We start from the raw sequence: 20,523 nt of genomic DNA on the forward strand, positions 1-20,523 counted from the left end.
CCTATATGTGCTTCCCAAGTATTGGTCATTCAGTTTTTTATTACACCAACCACAATTGTACTTCCTCACATAGTGTACAAATATTCCACAACACAGAAGCCTTCTATGTCTCCAGCTCTCAACTGTGAGTTTGCAGTGATTGATACTACTGCAAAAGAATCTTCCTTGTCCTCTACAATCAGAAGCATCATGGACCATGGGCTTCCACATAGCTTCTGGCAGCAGTACAGGTCATAGAAATCCACATGGTTTTCTGCATCAGCATGAACCACTACAGATAGCATCATGGCTTTTGGAAGCAGCACAAATCATGGCAACAACATGGCCTCTGGCGGCAGCAAGGCTAACAGACATCCACATAGTTCCTGATGTCAGCAAAGATCACAGACATCTTAATGGCCTTTGGTCTGTTCTTTCCCAGGAGGCCATGTTGAGATCTGTGGTCCATGTTGTCACTGAAGGCCATGTGGATATCACTGGTCTGTGTTGCCACCTGAAGCCATGTGGATACAAGTAGGTAATCATTCAGTGGTGAACCATGGACTAGCTTTGTGTTTTTGTTGGCTTTTTAAAGCTTATATTTTGTCCTTGAATTTTGGTTTTTGTTTGTTTGAAAAAGGGGGAGAGGTCATTTCCGGCTGCCGGTCCTTTCTGCGTTGCCCCGGGACGGGTCCATATGGGCGTTGTTCTTGATTCCCGGGGTAACTTAAAGGGAAACTTATATAATGTACGGAGCCCTTGATGTCCTGCAGATAAAGGAGGAGGATGTCCTCAAATTCCTCGCTGCAGGCACCCACTTAGGTGGCACCAACCTCGACTTTAGATGGAGCAGTACATCTACAAAAGGAAAAGCGATGTCATCTACATCATCAATCTGAAGAGGACCTGGGAAAAGCTGTTGCTTGCAGCTCGGGCTATTGTTGCCATTGAGAACCCTGCTGATGTCAGCGTCATCTCCTCCAGGAACACTGGGCAGAGAGCCGTGCTGAAGTTTGCTGCCGCCACTGGAGCCACTCCGATTGCTGGCCATTTCACCCCAGGAACCTTCACTAACCAGATCCAGGCAGCCTTCAGGGAGCCACGGTTTCTAGTGGTGACTGATCCCAGGGCTGACCACCAGCCCCTCACAGAGTCGTCTTACGTGAACCTGCCCACCATTGCCCTGTGTAACACAGAATCACCTCTGCTCTACGTGGACATCCTCAACACATTTGTACACTGTGATGATCTCTTCTATTCCAAAAGTAAGTTAAATTAAAACAAATGGCACCAAGATTCTGTTAGGTCACCAGGAACCCTATGGTAAGCATGCTGTTTGGGTAAGGAAGCGTCCACATAAGTCTAATAGCACAAGAGAAAAAAAATGAAAAAGAAAATAAAAGGGAGCTGGCAACCTGTGCCTATGTGGAATCCTTAAGCAAATATCATAGTAAATATTTCTAGAGCTATATGCAGTTACATTGGTTTCTGGAAGCATTAAAACATGCCACACTTTGCAAAATGTTTATGATTTGTACATTATTTACATTCCTTTTCCTTTAAATCTCTTATTTGAAAAGTATGTCTATTAATAGTAGATTTCTCAGAACAATATCTTACAGTAATGATTAAAGGGATGAACGCATATTGATGTGTATGTGCTTGGCATGAAGATAGCGTCACCACCTTACAGCACTTGATAGCTATTTCTCTCAAGTACCAAATCTACCAAGATCAGTGATTCATGATTTACAGCCTTGCTTTTGGCAATCTCTATTTAAATATTTTGTACAAGATCCATATTATTTTAAAAATATTAAATGTGAATAAATGAAATGCATGTATGGGAAAATTCTGTTTCCAAGAGCCTTTTTTGTTTGTTTGTTTGTTTGCTTGCTTGCTTAAATATAAACTTGAGCAAGAGAAATGAGAGGGATGTGCTGATGAGATGGATTGTTAAAGGTGCTTGCTGACAACCTGAGTTCTGTCTCCAGGGCCTGAGAGGCTCCACTACTGAAAGTTCTGATGTCTACATGTGTGCTGTGACATGGACATGGGCACACACACACACACACACACACACTCACAATGTAACAAAATAAATTTAAACAGAAGCAAAGCAGCTTTGATTCTCTGATAGTGTTGACTATCCCCAAAACATGTGTGGAGACCTCTCTATCAAGTGAGTTGCTGTTTTTAGACTAGGGAACTCAATGAGAAGCAATGAACATGTGACTTGACTTATGATAAATAAGTTACACACACATATTTTTGTTTTTTCTTTATATAAATTGCTTTAAATCCACTAATGTTTTCTTTTTTCAGAAATGAAATGATTTTATCAGTCGGAATGCTTTAGAGTACTGGGAATTATTATTTACATAAGCAAATCTCAGCTGTCATCACTCATTTCACTTGCTACTGTGATTACTGTATCTAAAAAGGATAGAAAAAACAAATCAAAAGGTGTCCTCTGCCTATTAGTCACTCTGTTTTCTCAATGTGTTAGGCACTGTATGATGAAATATGAAAACACAGGGCAGAGGTCCTTACTCTTACTTTCCCATTCAAGAGGCTCCCAAGTATTGAAAGTCTGATAATTTTCTTTATGTTTCTCAGGAATTATGGTCAGCTTAAGCAAAAAGGCCTATGTGATGCCTGACTATCAGGAACAGGTTTGTTAATTCATATAAATTTATTTATAATTATGTGTAATTATGTATAATTATTTATAATTATAAATATGCATGCTTGTGTGGGGATCATGCCCACGTGTGTGAGTTCGCATGGGATTCAAAAGAGGGCCTCATAACTTTTGGAGCTGAAGTTACAAGTGGTTCTGAGCTGCTGGCCATTAGTTCCAGGAACCAAACGTGGGTTTTCTGCAAGAACAACAAAGACTCCGAATGACAGAACATGTCTCTGCACCCTCCACCTTCAACAATGTTTTATGCACTAAAGTAAAATCTTTACTTTCTCTTCCTCATTGCTGTGTATAAAGGGAAGCCACAGTCTTCCAGGTCCTCCAGTCTAATTCTGTTTCTGAGTTATCTTTATTGCCTAGGAGCATTTTTTCTTTGTTAGCTCCTCTTTGTGCCAGCTTTGGCAGATGTTTAAGTACTCGTGCCAGCCAGCGTGAAAGTTCCCTCCTTTTCCCTTGCTGAACATAATTGTCCCAAACCTTCAGTTTAATTTTCTGCTTTTCGTGCTCTCCCTCAGCCCCACATTTAGCTATTCACACCAACCTTCCAGCTTAATTTTCTCCTTTTAGTCCACACTTTTAGCCCCATAGTCAGCTACTCAGAGGCATCAGTTCTAAAATAGCTTTTGAAAAAGGAATTTACAAAAGTGAACCCCAGATGCTGAGGAAAATGTAGGCTACACTTCTGGTTAATCTGTAACTTTTTGCTGAATTTTAAATATATCTAAAGTGCCAAATACCAAAAATGAACCAAGTTCCTTAATTCATAGTTAATAATTATGTTATAGTCTCATAATGATGACATAAATATCTCTATTATTAAGTAAATGGCAGAAGTGTGGATATTATGAAAAAAATAACACTTTTTAGTCTTAATTATAATTCAAACCTTACATTTTTTTATTTTCCTTCCCTAAAAGTTCAATTGTAAAAGTTTCACTAGTTAAAAAAAGAGACCATGAATTTACTTGAAGGAAAGTGGGGAGGGGTTTGCAGTAGGGTTTGGAGGAAGGAAAGGGAAGATAGAAATGTGATAATACTATAATCTCAAAACTAAAATGCAAATGTTTAGAAATAAGGGGGAAAGTTTAAATTTCATGATGTAGGTAAAATGGAATAACCCATTTTGCAGAGCAGTGGAAATACTGTCTTTAGGAAAATTCACTGTCATATCTGTAAAAACCTTGTCAGGTCATAATTCTCCCTTCAAAATGGTATTCATTCCCAAAATCCCTCAGTAGTGTAACTTCTCTTGTGTGGGCAACAGAATGATCTTGCTCCATTCCCCCACACCAAGAGACCTGAGGGCGATAACATTCACTCTGTTCTAATAGTCAAATTTACATAGAGTCACTCCCACAAAACTACCTGCTCACAGACCACGTAGAAACTTCTAAAGAAGACAGGAATTGAGCAGGAAGACAGCACGCCCCACCCTTACCAGACAGACAGGTCTGGAGCTAGGTGATGTCCAGGTTCAGGGACATTTAGTACTTTATCTAAAGGTTTGAAATATCTCATATTTCTCCTTGGATGCTGGCTCTTTCCTGGGTGGTGTCGCCTATTCCAAAGTGCTGCTTTATCAGCTTCTACCTGCATATTTTTAATTTTGATATGCATATTATCATTGTCTTTGCCTGTGGAATTTTCCAACTCTGTCTGTAAAAATTAAAAATCTCATATAGATCACACTTCATGCCTCTTCTTTCTAATCCTTTGTGCAAATGAATAAAGAACATGTAGCAAAAACATATGTGAGTTGATTTATTCTGTTTACCCTCAGAGGCAATTAGTCAGTTTCGCCTACCATAGCTAATCTTTCTAGATCCTGAGAGCTTTAATGGGCTTAACCCCAAAATAGTTCTTAATACTTCTTGTCATTAAATATAGTGTTCATGTCTCTTACTGAAGCACATGCACATAAAAATTGATATTAGCATTTACAGTAAGAAGAATTATCTAGATAATACCAGGAATACTTGAACTCAACAAAGCAAGAATGAATTTTGTGACCAAAGCATTCGACAAGAGGACTCGATTTCACTGGACTTTATAGGTGCCCCAAACACATTCTACAATATTAAATTTCCCATTCAAAACCTATTATTGTGTGACTGGCAAACAGACCAAGAAGAAAATAATACAAAAGTGGCACAAACCCATGTATCACCTCTTGACCTTTTCTTTTTCAATGTATCTTTTTGTTTTTGGAAGCATATATCTATTGTTTCACTTCAAACTGTTCTAAAGAAGAAACTGATTCACTGAGGTGGGGATTTATCTTACAGTGTATTAACTGACAACCTAAGGCTATTTCTAGAGAATTCTCCACAGAAGAGCATCTTCTGTCCTATTCCTGGCTAACTGAAAAGAAGCATCCAGTTCTTATTTGTTATGCTCTGAGAATTTGCCATACTCTTTCTCTTATGGGCCTTTTACAAATTAAAATTAATTTATTAAGTTATGGTCTTGTAAGTTATGTTCAATATGTCTTAGGTGTCTCTGTAATGGACTCTCTACCTAGTTCTGTATCTCAAGATGCTTCCTCTGCTTTTAGTGTAAACCTCATATAACTATTTTGCATTTTATATATGTCAATAATTCATTTTGCATTTTATATATATCAATAATTCATTTTGCATTTTATATATGTCAATAATTCATTTTGCATTTTATATATGTCAATAATTTATTTTGAAATAATTTTATAAAGATTTTAAAATATATTTGTTTACCTCTTTATCATGGAAGTGTACTGATGCTCACTTTGTGTCTTTCCTCAGCTGTCTTTTACTTACATCAAGGCAGCTAAGATGCTATGCTCTGAGTTACTGATCTGCTGAGAGAGTCATTAGGCAATATCTGCTAGTGTCACATACCTCCATTGTTATTGCTAAATAACAGGTCTTGAAATTGAGTTCACTGATTTTTTCCACTTAATCTTCATATTGAATTAGCTTTTTTGCTTTCCATAGGAAATTTGGTGTATTCCTTTCTATATTTATAAGTATCTGTTGTTCATATCTGTATACTGAATGCATAGAATTCATAAGGTAATTTAGTGCAAATTGGCATAGATACATTGAATCATTCCAGCCAAGAAAACAATGGACCATGAGTTTTGATTTCATTTACTTTTAAAGTACTTTTAGTTTTCAGTAAATATAAGATATAGGATACAATTTTCTATAGATTTACAGTTATGTAGTTAATTTCTTTTTGAGCTATTGTACATGGTTTTGAATTTTTGACTTCAATGTAAATGATTTAATTGGTGATAGAAATGCTTTTAAATATGTTTCCTGCATCTTGATACAAAATAAGTTTTAGGAGTTTATTTTGTAGAAAATTTTTTAATTTCTACATAGTTATGTCATTTGCAAATAAAACAACTTTTAGAAAGCACTTCTATTATCTTTAGATATCATAGTTATATCATTTCCCCCTTCCCTTATTTTCTTCAAGTCTTCCCATATACCCACCTAGTCTTCTTTAAAATTTATGACTTCTAATTTCATTAATTGTTGTTTTATAGATATATGTATAAACATGCCTTCACAATAAAGGACATGTGAAGTATATCCTTTATTGCCATACTACGATGGTAAATCTCCAGATTTTATGCAGGACTGTTGATGGATATTTGATCACACTGTGAGAAGGTAGGTCTGTATTTTACCTCACGTGCCTGAGACATCTTCTGATTGGTTTGATAAAGAGATAAATGGCCAATAGCTAGGCAGGACAAAATAGATGAGACTGCTAGGGAGAAAAAGACTCAGAGGAAGAATGTGGGTGTGAAGGCTTTTCAGTGACACTCAGAGAAAGTAGAATATACATTGCTGAGGAGAGGTAACGAACCATGTGGTAGAATGTAGATTACTATGAACAGGTTAAATTTTAGGAACTAGTTGGAAACAAAGCTAAGCTAAGCCCAAGCTTTCATATTTAATAAAACATCTTCTGTGATATTTTGGGGGAGATAGCAGTCCAAAGAAAGCCCAACTGCCCTAGATAATGTGGAAAGAGTAGACTCCCCAGAGAACTTCAGTGTCCAAAGCTTGAGTGTTAAGCTTTAAAAGTTTGCATTGACACAAAATTCACAGAGAAACATAATCCCCAAAGCTCAAACATTAATAGATGGACCTTCATATAAGTAGTGACTGAATTTAGCCACCTATCCCCAGGGCAAATTCCTCCAGTTCCCAGATTTGTGTTCGTCATTTGGGTCTGAGACCTCATTAGAATGACTGATAACATATGTATTTGCTTAGTTCATGAATCATTATGAAGTCTTCATCCTTCTCTCAGCTTTCTCTCTGCTTTTCACCCTTTACCATGAGTTCTCAGCAGAATCACGCTTAATATCTGGGTCATTGTGAGCAAGATTTTTTCTTTCTTTCTTTCTATAATGTGTTTCCTTTCTCTATTACCTTGTACAGAATTGCCACCACTTGTATAATTATGTAGAGACACTACGTTTGGATGCCAACTTAGTCTATTACTGGTGCTAATACAAAGATACTGTTTGAGCAAAATGTCTTGCCACAGCTGATGGAGGAGAGTTATCTGTCTATGTTACTTTCATTGGTTAATTAATAAAGAAAACTGCCTTGGCCCTTTAAGAGACAGAAAATTAGGTAGGTGGAGTAGACAGAACAGAATTGTGGGAACAAGGAAGTAGAGTTGGGGAGATGCTTCAGGTAGTCTCCATGCTTCTCCTCTCCGAGATGGACACAGGTTAATATCTCTCCTGGTAAGCCACACCTTATGGTGCTACACAGATTACTAAATATGGGTTAAAGGAAGATGTGAGAATTAGCCAATAAGAGGCTGAAACTATGGGTCAGGCAGTGTTTTAAAAGAATACAGTTTCCGTGTAATTATTTTGGGTAAAGCTAGCCGGGTGGCGGGACACAGCCCTCCATTCCTTCTACACACAGCCTTGTAATCTCAGCACTCAGTAGGCCGAGACAAGGAAAATCTCTAGTTTGAAGTAGATCTAGGTAGTTGGTTAATGCTACTACTTTACATAGACCAAATGAAGAGAGTCACTTCATATGAAATAACCTATAAACTGGAATACAGATTATAAGACTAAATAAGATTAAAGGTCTGGCAGATTGATGTTTGCTGGCTCACTTTCTGCTTCCAAAAAAAAAATGCTTTTTCCTGATTCTTTTAAAGGTGATGAGTTCCATGTCTTCACATGGAATAAAAGGGACAAAAGGACAAATTCATTTCCTTGATCTTTTATATAAGAGTATAAATCCTACCCATTCAAACATATCCTTGTGACCTGTCTACCCTCTAGTTTCTGCCTCTGATCCTATATTGCACAAAAATGATCTCCATATAAATGCTATGTGAAGACAGTCATTCCTGCTATAGCACAGGTGAAGATCTTCTGACACTTTGATTTATCTTTACATATTTATTTGTACAACATTTTAAGTGTTTTGTATAGGACATATAAGATATATATGTATCTTAATATATATCTTATATATATATTTACCTATATGTATCTGAATATCCTTATTAATATTTATCTTATAGCCTATTGTTGGCATGCTTTTCCAGATGCAAGAATCATAGAAACTATATTCATTTATGTATTGTTATTTTCCCCATTTAGAATGAAAATATCCAAATCTAAACACATTTAATGGTGTGGAGAGTTTTAAAGAAGTCACCCAACAAAAAACATTCCAGAAGAAATGGGTCCACTATTTTAATCATTTGCAGGTTTTTCTGAGACTTCAAGGTTATTGTTTTTATTTTCTGAGACTTCAAGGTTATTGTTATATAGTTACTGTGATTGTTTTAGAAAACACTATAGTCATGTCTTAGCATGGCTTTATTAGTTTTCTTTAGCATAAAATCTTTTGATTTCCTCATCATTACCAAGTAATACTTTCACTGGGGTTTCCCTTCAGCTCCTAACATATTTTTTCTGTTCTTTTTTTCCCATATTTTTATTAAATATTTACTTTTCATTTTATAAAGCAACCCCAGTATCCTCTCCCTTTCTTTCTCTTTCCCCCTCACTTAGCCTCTTCTTTCCCCCATCCATTCCTCAGAAAGGGTAGGAGTAAGGCCTTCCTTCAGGAGCCAGCAATGTCTGGCATACCAACTTGAGCCAGGACCAAACCCCCTCCCAATCACATCCAGGCTGAACAAGGTATCCCACCATATGGAATGGGCTCCAAAATCCCAGTTCATGCACTGGGGATAAGTCCTGGTTCCACTGATAGCCACCCCCAACAGATCAAGCCACATAACTGTCACCCACATTCAGAAGATCTAGTTTGGTCCCATGCAGTTTCCCCAGCTGTAAGTCCATAGTTTGTGAGCTCAAGTCAGCTGTCTCTGTAGTTTTCCCCATTGTGTTCTTGACCCTTTGCTCATATGATCCTTCCTTCCTCTTTTCAACTGAACTCCAGGAGGTCAGTCCAGTGCTTGGCTATGGGTCACAACATCTGCTTCCATCAGTTAATGGATGTAGGTTCTATGATGACAATTAGGATAGTCACTAATCTGATTAAAGGGGAAGGACCCTTCACGCACCCTTTCCACTATTGCTAAGAGTCTTAGCTGGGGTCATCCTTGTGGATTCCTGAGAATTTCTCTAACACGAGGTTTCTCCCCAATCCCATAATGGCTCATTCTATCAAGATATCTCTTTCATTGTTCTTCCCCTCTATGCTTCCCATACTTGATCTTCTTGATCACTCATGCTCCCATCCCCCATCCCTTCAACTTCTGTCCCAGTTTATCCAGGAGATCTCAGCTATTTTCCTTCCTGCGGCCCTCCATGTATGTCATTCTTAGGGTCTCACTTTTTACCTAGATTCTCTGGGATTGTGGATTGTAGCTTGGTTATCCTTTGCATCACATCTAATATGCTTAAATGTCTACCATGGCTGTCTTTCTGGGTTACCCTACTCAAGATGGTTTTTTTTCTAGTTCCATCCATTTGCATGCAGATTTCAAGATGTCCTTATTTTTTACCACTAAGTAGTAGTAATCCATTGTGTAAATGTGCCACATTTTCTTTACTCATTCTTCAGTTGAGGGGTATTTAGGTTGTTTCCATGTTCTGAGTATTATGAGTAATGCTGCTATGGACATAGTTGAACAATGTTGTAGTATGAGTGTGCATTTTTTGGATATATGTCCAAGTGTGGTATTGATGGTCCCTAAAGTAGATTGGTTCACAATTTCCTGAGAAACCAACATACTTATTTTCAAAGTGGCTGTATAAGTTTGTACTCCCACCAGTAATGGAGAAATGTTCTCCTTATTCCACATTCTCTCCAGCATAAGCTGTCATTAGTGATTTTGTTCTTAGCCATTCTAATAGATGTAACATGGTATCTCACAGTGATTTTTATGTGGGTTGGTGAAGATCTTTTCACATTTGATAGTCTGCCATTTTATCTTATTGACTGTATTCTTAGTCTTACAGAAGCTTCTGAGTTTGAAAAGGTCCCATTTATTGATTGTTTTTCTCAGAGTCTGTGCTACTGGTGTTATATTTAGGAAGTAGTGTCTGGTGCAATGCATTCAAGGGTACTTCCCACTTTCTCTTTTGTGAGGCTCAGTCTGGCTGGTGTTATGTTCATCTACTTGGACTTGAGCTTTGTGCATAGGGATATATATGTATATATTTTAATTCTTCTATATGTCCACATCCAGTTATGCCAGCAACATTTGTTGAAGATGCTTTCTTTTTTTGACTCTACATTTTTTAAAGAAATATTTTCTATTCTTTTCTGATGAGAACTTTGTTATCAAATTAAGAGTTGTGTGTGTGTGTATGTGAGTGTATGTACATGTGCATTTCCACTGTAAATAATGTTTTTCTCTAGTTGTTGTTATCAAGATTGTTTTTCTTTGTCTTCAGTTTTCATAACTTTGAGTGTTGTGTTACTATTATATTGTTATTTATTCCTGTGGATTTATATTTGGAATTTACTGAGTCTCTTGATAAGGGACATCAGTTATTTTCTTTGCTTTTTCTTGACTCTCGGGTTTCCTTCTGTAATATCTTTGCGTGTTGTTCAACCCCATCCTGTTTCACCTATTGTGAGTCATGGAAGCATAAATGTGAGATATTTTGTACCTATTCCCTTTTTCCTTTGCCTGAGAGTTTGACCTTTGTTCTGTAGTTTGCTCTTCCTGATAAGTTGTTCAGAATATGCATATTCATTCCCAACAGATGAGTTTACTTATTCTTTCCTTTGTTCTTACATTAGTTAATCTAACTATTGAGTATTTTCTTGTGTTATTGTTTTATTTCATTTACATAATTTCCATTTTAGAAATTCATTGTTTTGTGAGAACTTTCATTTCTTTAAAAGCTTCTTCAAACTATTTTCTTAACTGCTCTTTTTAACTGCTTTAAAATTTGAGCCTGGAAATTCTGACATATTTGTTATTTCAATACTAACATTCATTTTTTCACTCGGCTTAAAGTGCTAATGATTCTCATGATAAGTGGCTTATTTATTATTATTAAGAGCTAGCTAATGGGGGTATTACATTAAACTTTGAATGTCATTTAAACATTATCATTTAATTCATTAGGCACAAGTCTGATAGAAAAAGTAACTGAATCTGTTGCCTTTGTAACTACTGAAAGAGATCTAAAACCCTAGGTTCTATTTTGTCTCCATTCACAACTGGAAGATGGGGAGGGGTTCCCCTTAGTGCACTATGCGCAACGGTACGTACTGCTTATGGATGTTTAAGGAAATGCTGATTTTAAGAAGTGCTGTTTGTTCTGAAAAGTATCAAATTACACAAAAATTATACTCCACATGGATGGAGGCCTTGTGTACCTAGTGTGATTGATATTCTTCCTCAATTTTGCTGTCATGAATGTGTTTAGGCTGCAGGTTTTTCATTCTCTTTCAGCCCCTTCTAATAACCTAGTATATCTAAAGTTTCCTTTTAATTGCCGTCTTCCTAAGGTTTAGTGTTTGGTTTAGTGTTGATTAAATCCTGGATATTCAATAATTTTTTTCCATATAGAGATAATATCTACAATGTAATAGAAAGAACACTTGACTTAAAAGGATAAAATTCCATCTGTATGATAATAACTATACTATGTGTGAAAACACTGGAGTTTGATAATACTAAAACATTGGTTGTTGAGATGTCAAGCCTATAAGCCTGAGTTTGACGTTTAGAATGCATATGGTGGATGGGGAGAACCAAGTTCTGCTAGCTGTCCTCTGACTTTCATGTGGACTGTGCCATTTTGCACTACCACCACACTCAGAAAAACTGGAAAGATTGTCTTTTAAAACTTGTCTTGATTTGTATTTGTCTCTTTATAAAACTTATATTTCTGAAAAGAGAAAAGAAAAAGGTAGACATCTGAGCTGGTAACTTCAGAATTTGTCACAAAAAATATTTTGTAACAATAGTTATTTCTGTGATGTATTGGAAATTAGCATTAAAGAATATATTTTCATACATAGGTATATATTCATCTAGGCATGAAATTTGGACAACCAAATTTTCAAAGAGTGAGTTTCTTGCCAGGCTGTAGTGCAACACACCTTTAATACTAACACTCAGGACACAGAGAGAGGAAGATCTCCATAAGTTCAAGGCCAGCCTGGTATACAAGTGATAATTACAGGACAGCTAGAACTGTTACCCAAAGAAACCCAGTCTCGAAACAAAAACAAAAACAAACAAACAAAAACAGAGTGAGTTGAAAAGTATTCATGAGAACTTTATTATCTAGAAACTACTTTAAAATATTTAGTTTTTTTTCTGATGAGAAACAATGGTATAGATTTGAAAGTTCCCTCCTGTGTTTCTTCCCTTCCTCACTTCCTTCTTTCTTTTTCTCTCTCTTCGTTCCATCCGTGTTTCCTTCCTTCCTTTCTTCCTTTCTATTCAATCCTTTCTTTAGTGAGAATGCAGATAATGGGTTTAATTACAACATCTTCATGCAATACCCATTCTCCATCCCCTTAATATATCCAGATTTTTATTACTGTTGTAGATAAGAGAAGACTGTCGGGCAGGGATGTTCAACGTGCTGAGCTAAAAACAAAGTTACAGTAAGCTGCATTTATATGGAGAAAATTCTGTTTCTCAAATGGAGTAAGTTCTTTTATTTCCTACCTTCTGATGAACTTCCTGGTGAAACTGATTAATTCTATGGATGCTATGCTATGCTTGCTTGCTGCCCATCTATCACTGTTTTTTGTTTGTTTGTTTGTTTGTTTACCTGAACCTTGGTGTTTTCTGCAATCTAGAAATGAAAGAGACCAATGATTGTTTTAGTTAGGGTATGAACTCAGCTGCTCACGTGGAACTCTTGGCTCACTGCCAATACTTTGAAAATGGATGGATAGCATTTTTATAATAAAGAAACTATCTCTTTTAGCAGTAAGACATTATATTCAGTGATTAAATGCACCTTGTGCTGAAAATCACTATTGTATACATGACACCCTTTGGTAGACATGACCATTCTAATACTTAAAAGTAAGACTTTTAGGGTTTGAATTTGTATTAATACTGAACCACTATTTGGTCTTTAGGTATTAATGTATGTAAGGGAACTAGGTGAATTTGCTAGTTCTCTGGCTCCTGAGATGGATAAGAGTATAATGACAGATGTGATAGAATAGAAAATACTCTCCATAGGAACTTTGTGCTGATGTCAGGTCTTCTCCATGTGATGTCAGAAATAAACTAAAAACAAATTATTTTGTTAGTTGAATACATGCAGTTGTTGCAGTTTTACTTGACCCTTACTGAATTCCTGTTCTCAGTTGACGGACTCTCACTTGTGAAAAAGAAAGTTTTTGAAATGCTAAGCTCCAGTATTGACAAGCTCCCTTGCTTTTCCTTGTTTCATATTGACAGTGGGAAAGTGACAAGTTCTTCCTGTGCCACCTTCACATTCCTGTGAAAATAATGGCTGCTTTTAGAAACAATAATCCAGTCCTCCCAATTGCTTTTAAGCAGAAATCTGTTTACAAAAAAAAAAAAAAAAACCAACCTCAAAAGAATGATACACAGTTGACAGTTGATTGAGGAGTTGGACAGAGGAAACTGCACAGGTGCCCACACCACTGGAGCTTACAGGTGTTGCTATTGATGATGCTTTTTTAATTGCTGTATTGACCTTGCATTTCAAACACTACTTGAGTTTTTATTATTTTTTTGAATTGTCAAATCCATAAAGCTTTATTTTGGTTACACATTGTCAAACTGCCTCCTGCAAAGGTTTTGTGAATGCCAATACTATTGATGTGAATCAGAATTGCTGATAACTGCCAGAATGAAGCCTCTTTTCTGTACCGAAATTACATGGAGTGGAAGAGATAAGAAAGAGGTCTTAAAAGAGAACGCTGCAAAAATGTTGAGAATAGAGGCTGGTACCATTCTTCTTTTACTTTTCTCCATTTTTTGGCTCTCAACTTATTTGATAATAATTTATAATAATAATAACAATGGCAAATGTGTCAAAACAAGCTAATTGTAATCTTATATAACTATGTATTAACAATATTCAAGAGAATTAAATTTGACACTTAAATGTTTTCTATAGAGTTCAAGAGATAAAGTTTTTTTTTTCAGGAACCAGAGAATTATGATATATTGGAAAGTAAATACTGCACTATAGTAAATGTTCTTCATTCCTTTAAGGAATGAGATTTCTCTGGTCTTAAGCTCATTTCTGAGGAGAACTACACTAGGGATCACTTCTATGAAAGGGAGACAATAACATTAAGAAAAAAAATGAAACTATTAGAGGATTTGGATGCAGACTGCATTGTCCACTATTGTAATGCCAAGTTTAAATGCCCAGAATATGCATTTCAGTTGTAAAATGCCTCGTTGTGAATTTTAAATTAAGCAACCTAAAAATGGGGGCTACTACACAAGCACTATGGTTTTCTAGAGGATCATTTCTATTCTGAATACAAAAAAAGACATGCAATAGAATATTTTTGCTTTCAAAGTAATACTCTTTAAATGTTATCATCATTCAATTTTGATTTTTAAACTTATATTAATTTCTATGATGGTGGTGCTGATTCCCTTTCTCTCTTGAAGGTAATGAATATTGTCATGTTATTTAGTGTTATTCTCTAAAATAGTAATGTTAATAAGTGAGACTTTTTCTCTATGGGTTCTAAAGGTCCTGATAGACTTAGCACACACTGTTGCTCTGTGAATTTACATATTGGTTTAGTTAAGCCTATATTTTAATTAGATAGGCTATTTCCATATTCTGTCTAGTTAAATATTGTGAAAGTGGAAAAAACCGAAAATTTCTTTTGTTGCAATAAGGCTGATTTTAAATGCAAGGTTTTTTCTCATATTTATCAACCAAATATTAGGAAAAAATTTGCTTTGCATCAAAGTTCTAATTATACTTTAGGGAAATCCTTTAAGAGTTGTCTTAGTTATAATTTCAATTTCTGTGAAGAGAGACCATGACCACAGTAACTCTTTTAAATGAAAACAATTAATTGGTATGGCTCACTTAAATTTTCAGAGGTTCAGTCAATTATCATCATGGTAGGAGCATAGCTGCACTCTGGCGGACATAGTACTGGAGAAGTACCTCGGAATCCTACATCTTGCAGGGAACAGGAAGTCAGCTGAGATATCATGCAGTATCCTGAGCAGAGGAAACCTCACAGCTGACTCCCACAGTGAAACACTTCTTCCAACAAGGCCCTACCAACTCCAACAAAGTTATACCTCCTAAAAAGTGCCATTCCCTGTGAAATTGTGGGGGCCAATTGCATTCAAACTACCCCAGAGGGATAGCTTTTCTTGCCATTCTTACCACAATGGTTTAGGTTGATGAGTCATCAAGGAGTCTGCTGTCACAATTTTCTGACAAGTGTTTGTTTTCTTGATGCTTATCTCATAGAATACATGCATTTTTACATACAATCACATTTTAGTATTTTAAAACAAACATATTGAGTGTGAAAGTGCAGTTTTCATCTTATGTGGTAATAGAATTTAGTTAATTTTTACTGGATTTGAGATTCTTTTTTTTTTCCAAGCCAAACCAGATATACATATCTTCATATTTTTCCCAAGATCTTACACATTTGTCCACATGAAAATTCCTCTCAACCATCTGTTAGTAGTTTTTCAGTAAAAATCAGTCACATATCACTTCAACCATGTCAAGAACTGAAATAACTCACAGTTCATTGTACCAATCAAAGTTATCTCAATGAATCATGTTTAAATGAGTCACGAAATGATGATGTTCCTTTGGTGGGTATTGATTTGCTCAAGTCTATAGAAAAACTTCTCTCATTTTCATAAGACATAGAATCCTTACCTTGAAGAGGCAGTGACAGTCGGAGCTAGCACATAACTGAGGAGTTTCTTTCATAAGAAGTCAGCAATACTTCTAAAACTTCAAACACTTGTGCCTCGTGTCTTAGATAAAGTAACAATGACAGTCTGTGTGCTGTATTCAATATACCGAGCAAAATCGATTCTGACAAGAAAATTACTAAGCAAGGTGCAAAGATTTGCTATCATTTCAGAAGTGGGAAGAGATTCTTATATAGTATAATATGATAAGTATAAAGAGAATTTTAAAAAATTGACATGTAACTCTAAATTATAAGAAATGAAGTGATCTGGAATTATCAGAGCAGGTTGTATGCCACTCCTTCGCATGCTCTGGCAGACTCATGTGGACTCATGAAGTGTCACAACAAATGCATGTGGGTAAATAACTTACCCAGATTTATATTTGTCCACAGAAAGGATACATCACCATTGAGAATGACTTGCCTACCTCACAGGAATGCAGAGTATACACTAGATTATATTGGGTTTGACCTGATATGCAAGGAATATATTTTGGTGGAACTATATTTAAAATTGAAATTCAAATAAGGTTAAGAATTTGTTTTTGCCTACAAATGAGTAGATAAAAGGAAATTTATTGTTTGAAATCTTCATCTTTCCATATAACTCTATCTTGTTTTGTTCTTACTCTTTTTCTGTATACTTTTGATTATTTAGGGACCATAAGAGTAAATTAAAGCTATCTATGTGTTTTCAGAACTTCCTTGTCAAGGTTCTTTGGAATATGTGTTTTGTTTAATTTCAGGATTTCCTTATTAGTCATTCAGCATGAACCTTGTAGGATAGAATGATTAAGATTCATGTTCTGAAGTCTTAGAAAACATAAAAAACATGCTTTTTGCATGATGCAAGAGAAACATATTGATAACTTTTAAATTTTGCTCAACATTTAGCATTCCGTGATTTAATTTTGAAAATCAAAGAATAAAATAGAATTTGGGGAACAGGCACAAAACATAGATTTTCAAGCTTTGCTAAATAATACAGGGTAACGAAAACTTTATAATGTGATGGTATGTTTCTGAGGTATTTAGAAACTCTTTTGCTGTGTCAGACTGGATTACTCTCATAATCGAAAGCAAAAGCAAAAACAATAAAAAAAAAAGGGCAGCTAGTGTTGTATATGGAGTAAGATGTTTTCATTGTTTAGACTGTGATCCGACAGCAAACACTTGCTGAGACAGTTTCTTCATATGCCTAAGACTTATTTAATGCAGCTTTTAGCACTTTTCTGCTTGTTGAGGATTCACCTCTGGCTTCAAAGAACAACTCAAATCCTTGCTTAGGGCACTGTGAGAATGGATAGTTTTGCTGTCATGGAGTTGGCAATTTAAATTTAAACTGCATTTGGCTCAAACTGATTTCACAGATACTGTCACTCTGAGTTCCCTGTGTACATGATGCACAGTGGAATGGAAAGGGATGGTGGTTATTGTGGGACAGGACAGTTTCTGAGGATGGCAGGCATGTAGATTCAAGACGCAGTCAGTCCCAGATAGAGTGCAGCATTTATGCAGCAGTTATACATGTGAGTGCCAACATAGATGGTCATGTAATATCTTTCCATCTATTCATGTTCCTTTAAAAAAATGCAATACATGCTGGGTGGTGATGACACATGCCTTTAATCCCAGCACCTGGGAAGCAGAGGCAGGCGGACCTCTGTGAGTTCAAACTCAGCCAGAGCTACAAGAGTGAGTTCCAGGACTGGCTCCAAAGCCACAGAGAAACCCTGTCTCGAAAAACAAAACAATAAACAAACAAACAAAAAATGTAATACACAACTCTTACTGATTAATACTGCATGATTGTGTCCTTAATTAATGATTTCATTATGGTCCTTCTTTTTTTGCTGTTTTTCTGCTGTTTTCACATTTTATAAGTCAGTCATATTTATGAATATTACTTATCTTGTTTGTATTTTTTTACCTGCTTATCAACTTTGTTTTATCAAGACAAGTATTTATCTGTGTAGCCTTGGTTGTCCTAGAACTCATTCTGTAGATCAGGTTGACTTGGAACTCAGTTATCTGCCTTTGTATACAGTGAGAGCGAAGTGCTGGGATTAAAAGTGTATGCCATTTTGCCCTCCTCCTCTGTTCTCATTTTTCATCACGTTCCTTCCAAATCAAGCACTTACCATAATACTGTAGCAAGAGCAGGATTGCACCCCATGAATTGTGTAAGTAGAAAATAAATGAAATTTATGACTCCAAGTCATATGATTTACAAGACTCAAAAAGGTATTTAGATTTGGATGTTCTTTTAGGGAGGCACACCCTGGTTATTTTATTGGAAATGAGAAAATTAAAGAAGGGTTAAGTAAGAAAAGAAACTTTATAAAGATAAAATACCAGATAATGTTGGGAGAACTTAGGAATTCTCTCTTAGAAATGAGGTTGACAGCATTATTCATTATACAGGAGGAGAAGTACAATGGTCTGTGAGGACATACACAAACTATTGTTTTAGCCCTGTATTTTTAAATAATTTATCTTATTTTATTAAAAAAGAAAACAATCTTACTTCATTCCACACACCAATTGCAGTTCCCACACCCTCCTCTCCTCCCATTCCCCACATCCACTCCCCACCACAAACCCCATCCACTCCTCAGAGAGAGTAAGGCACCATTGCTTTGGAGAAGGTGCAAGGTCCTCCTTGCTAATATCTAGGTTGAGCAAGGTATCCTTCCAAAGAGAATAGGTTCCCAAAAAGCCAGTATGAGCAGTAGGGATAAATCCTGGTGCCACTGCCCCTCAGTTTGTCCCAGTCATACAACTGTCACCCACATTCAGAGGGACTAGTTTCATCCTATGCTGGTCCCTTCCCTGACCAGCTGGAGTTGGTGAGTACCCATTAGCTCAGGTAAACTGTTTCAGTGGATGAACCCATCATGTTCTTGACCTCTCTGCTCATATTCAAACTCCTCCCACTCTTTGGGAGCTCAGTCTAGTGTTCCAGTGTGGGTCTCTGCCTCTGCTTCCATCAGTTGCTGGATAAATGTACTATGGTGACATTTAAGATCTTCATCAGTCTGACTACAGGGCAAGGAAAGTTCAGGCACACTCTCCTCTATTGCTTAGAGTCTTAGCTGGGGTCATCCCTGTGGATTCTTGCGAATTCTCTACTGCCAGGTTTCTTGCTAGCCCCACAACTCCTCCTTCAATCTAATTATCTCTTTCCTTGTTCTCATGTCTGTCCTTCCTCCACCTTGTCTATCCTGTTTTCTCAAGTTCTCTTTTCCCCTCCCCTTCTCCTCTTCTCTTCCTCTTCTGCCCTTCCTTCTCCCCCCACCCCCATGCTCCCAATGTTGTCAGGTGATCTTATCTATTTCCCCCTTCCAGGTGGATCTATGTTTGTTTTTCTTAGTGTTCACCTTCTTACTTAGCTTTTTAGGATCATAGACTATAGGCTTGTTGTCCTTTGCTTAAAACTTAGTATCCACTTATGAGTGAGTACATACCATGTTCATCTTTCTGGGTCAAGGTTACTTCACTCAGGATGTTTCTTTCTATTTCCATCCATTTGCATGCAAATCTCATGATGACATTTTTTACTGCTGAGTAGTTATCCATTGTGTAAATGTAACACATTTTCTTTATCCATTCTTTGGTTGAGGGGCATCTAGGTTGTTTCCAGGTTTTGACTAATAAATAAATAGAAGCATAAATAATGCTTCTATGAAAAATAGTTGAACAAATGTCCTTGTAGTATGATTGAGCATCCCTTGGATATATGCCCAAGAGTGGTATTTCTGGGTCATGAGGTAGGTTGATTCCCAATTTTCTAAGAAACTGCCATACTGATTTTCAGAGTGATTGTGTGAGTTTACATTCCCACTAGCAATGAAGGAGTGTTCCCCTTACTCCACATCCTAAGCTATCCTAAGCTATCATTGGTGCTTTTAACATTAACCTTGCTGACTGGTGTAAGATGTGCTCTCAGAGTTATTTTGATTTGCATTTCCCTGATAGCTAAGGACGTTGAGAACTTCCTTAAACGCCTTTTGGCCATTTGAGATTTTTCTGTAGAGAATTCTCTGTTTAGTTCTGTACCCTATTTTTTTAATTGGATTATTTGGAATTTTGATATCTAATTTCTTGAATTCTTTATATATTTTGGATATCAGTCCTCTGTCTGATGTGGGGTTGGTAAAGATCTTTTCACATTCAGTAAGCTGTCTTTTTGTCTTATTGACTGTGTCCTTTGTTTTACAGAAGTGTCTCAGTTTCAGGAGGTCCAATTTTTTATTTTTGTTCTCAGGGTCTGTGCTACTGGTATCATATTTAGGAAGTGGTTTCTTATGCCCATGCAATGAGGGCTACTTTCTAATTTCTCATGAGGTTCAGTTTGGTCAGATTTGTATTGAGGTTTTTAATTCATTTGGATTTGAGTTTATGCATGGGGGAAGATATGGATCTATTTACGTTATTCCACATGTTAAC

The 20,523-nt window shown here is 36.4% G+C and overlaps 1 pseudogene; it reads left to right on the forward strand.

The window, feature by feature from the left end:
* The first annotated feature begins 725 nt into the window (after window positions 1–725).
* LOC119826028 lies at window positions 726–13,344 on the forward strand (annotated as a pseudogene).
* Window positions 13,345–20,523: the final 7,179 nt, after the last annotated feature.

Source organism: Arvicola amphibius, chromosome 11 (genome assembly GCF_903992535.2).
Source record: "Arvicola amphibius chromosome 11, mArvAmp1.2, whole genome shotgun sequence".
NCBI lineage: Eukaryota > Metazoa > Chordata > Mammalia > Rodentia > Cricetidae > Arvicola > Arvicola amphibius.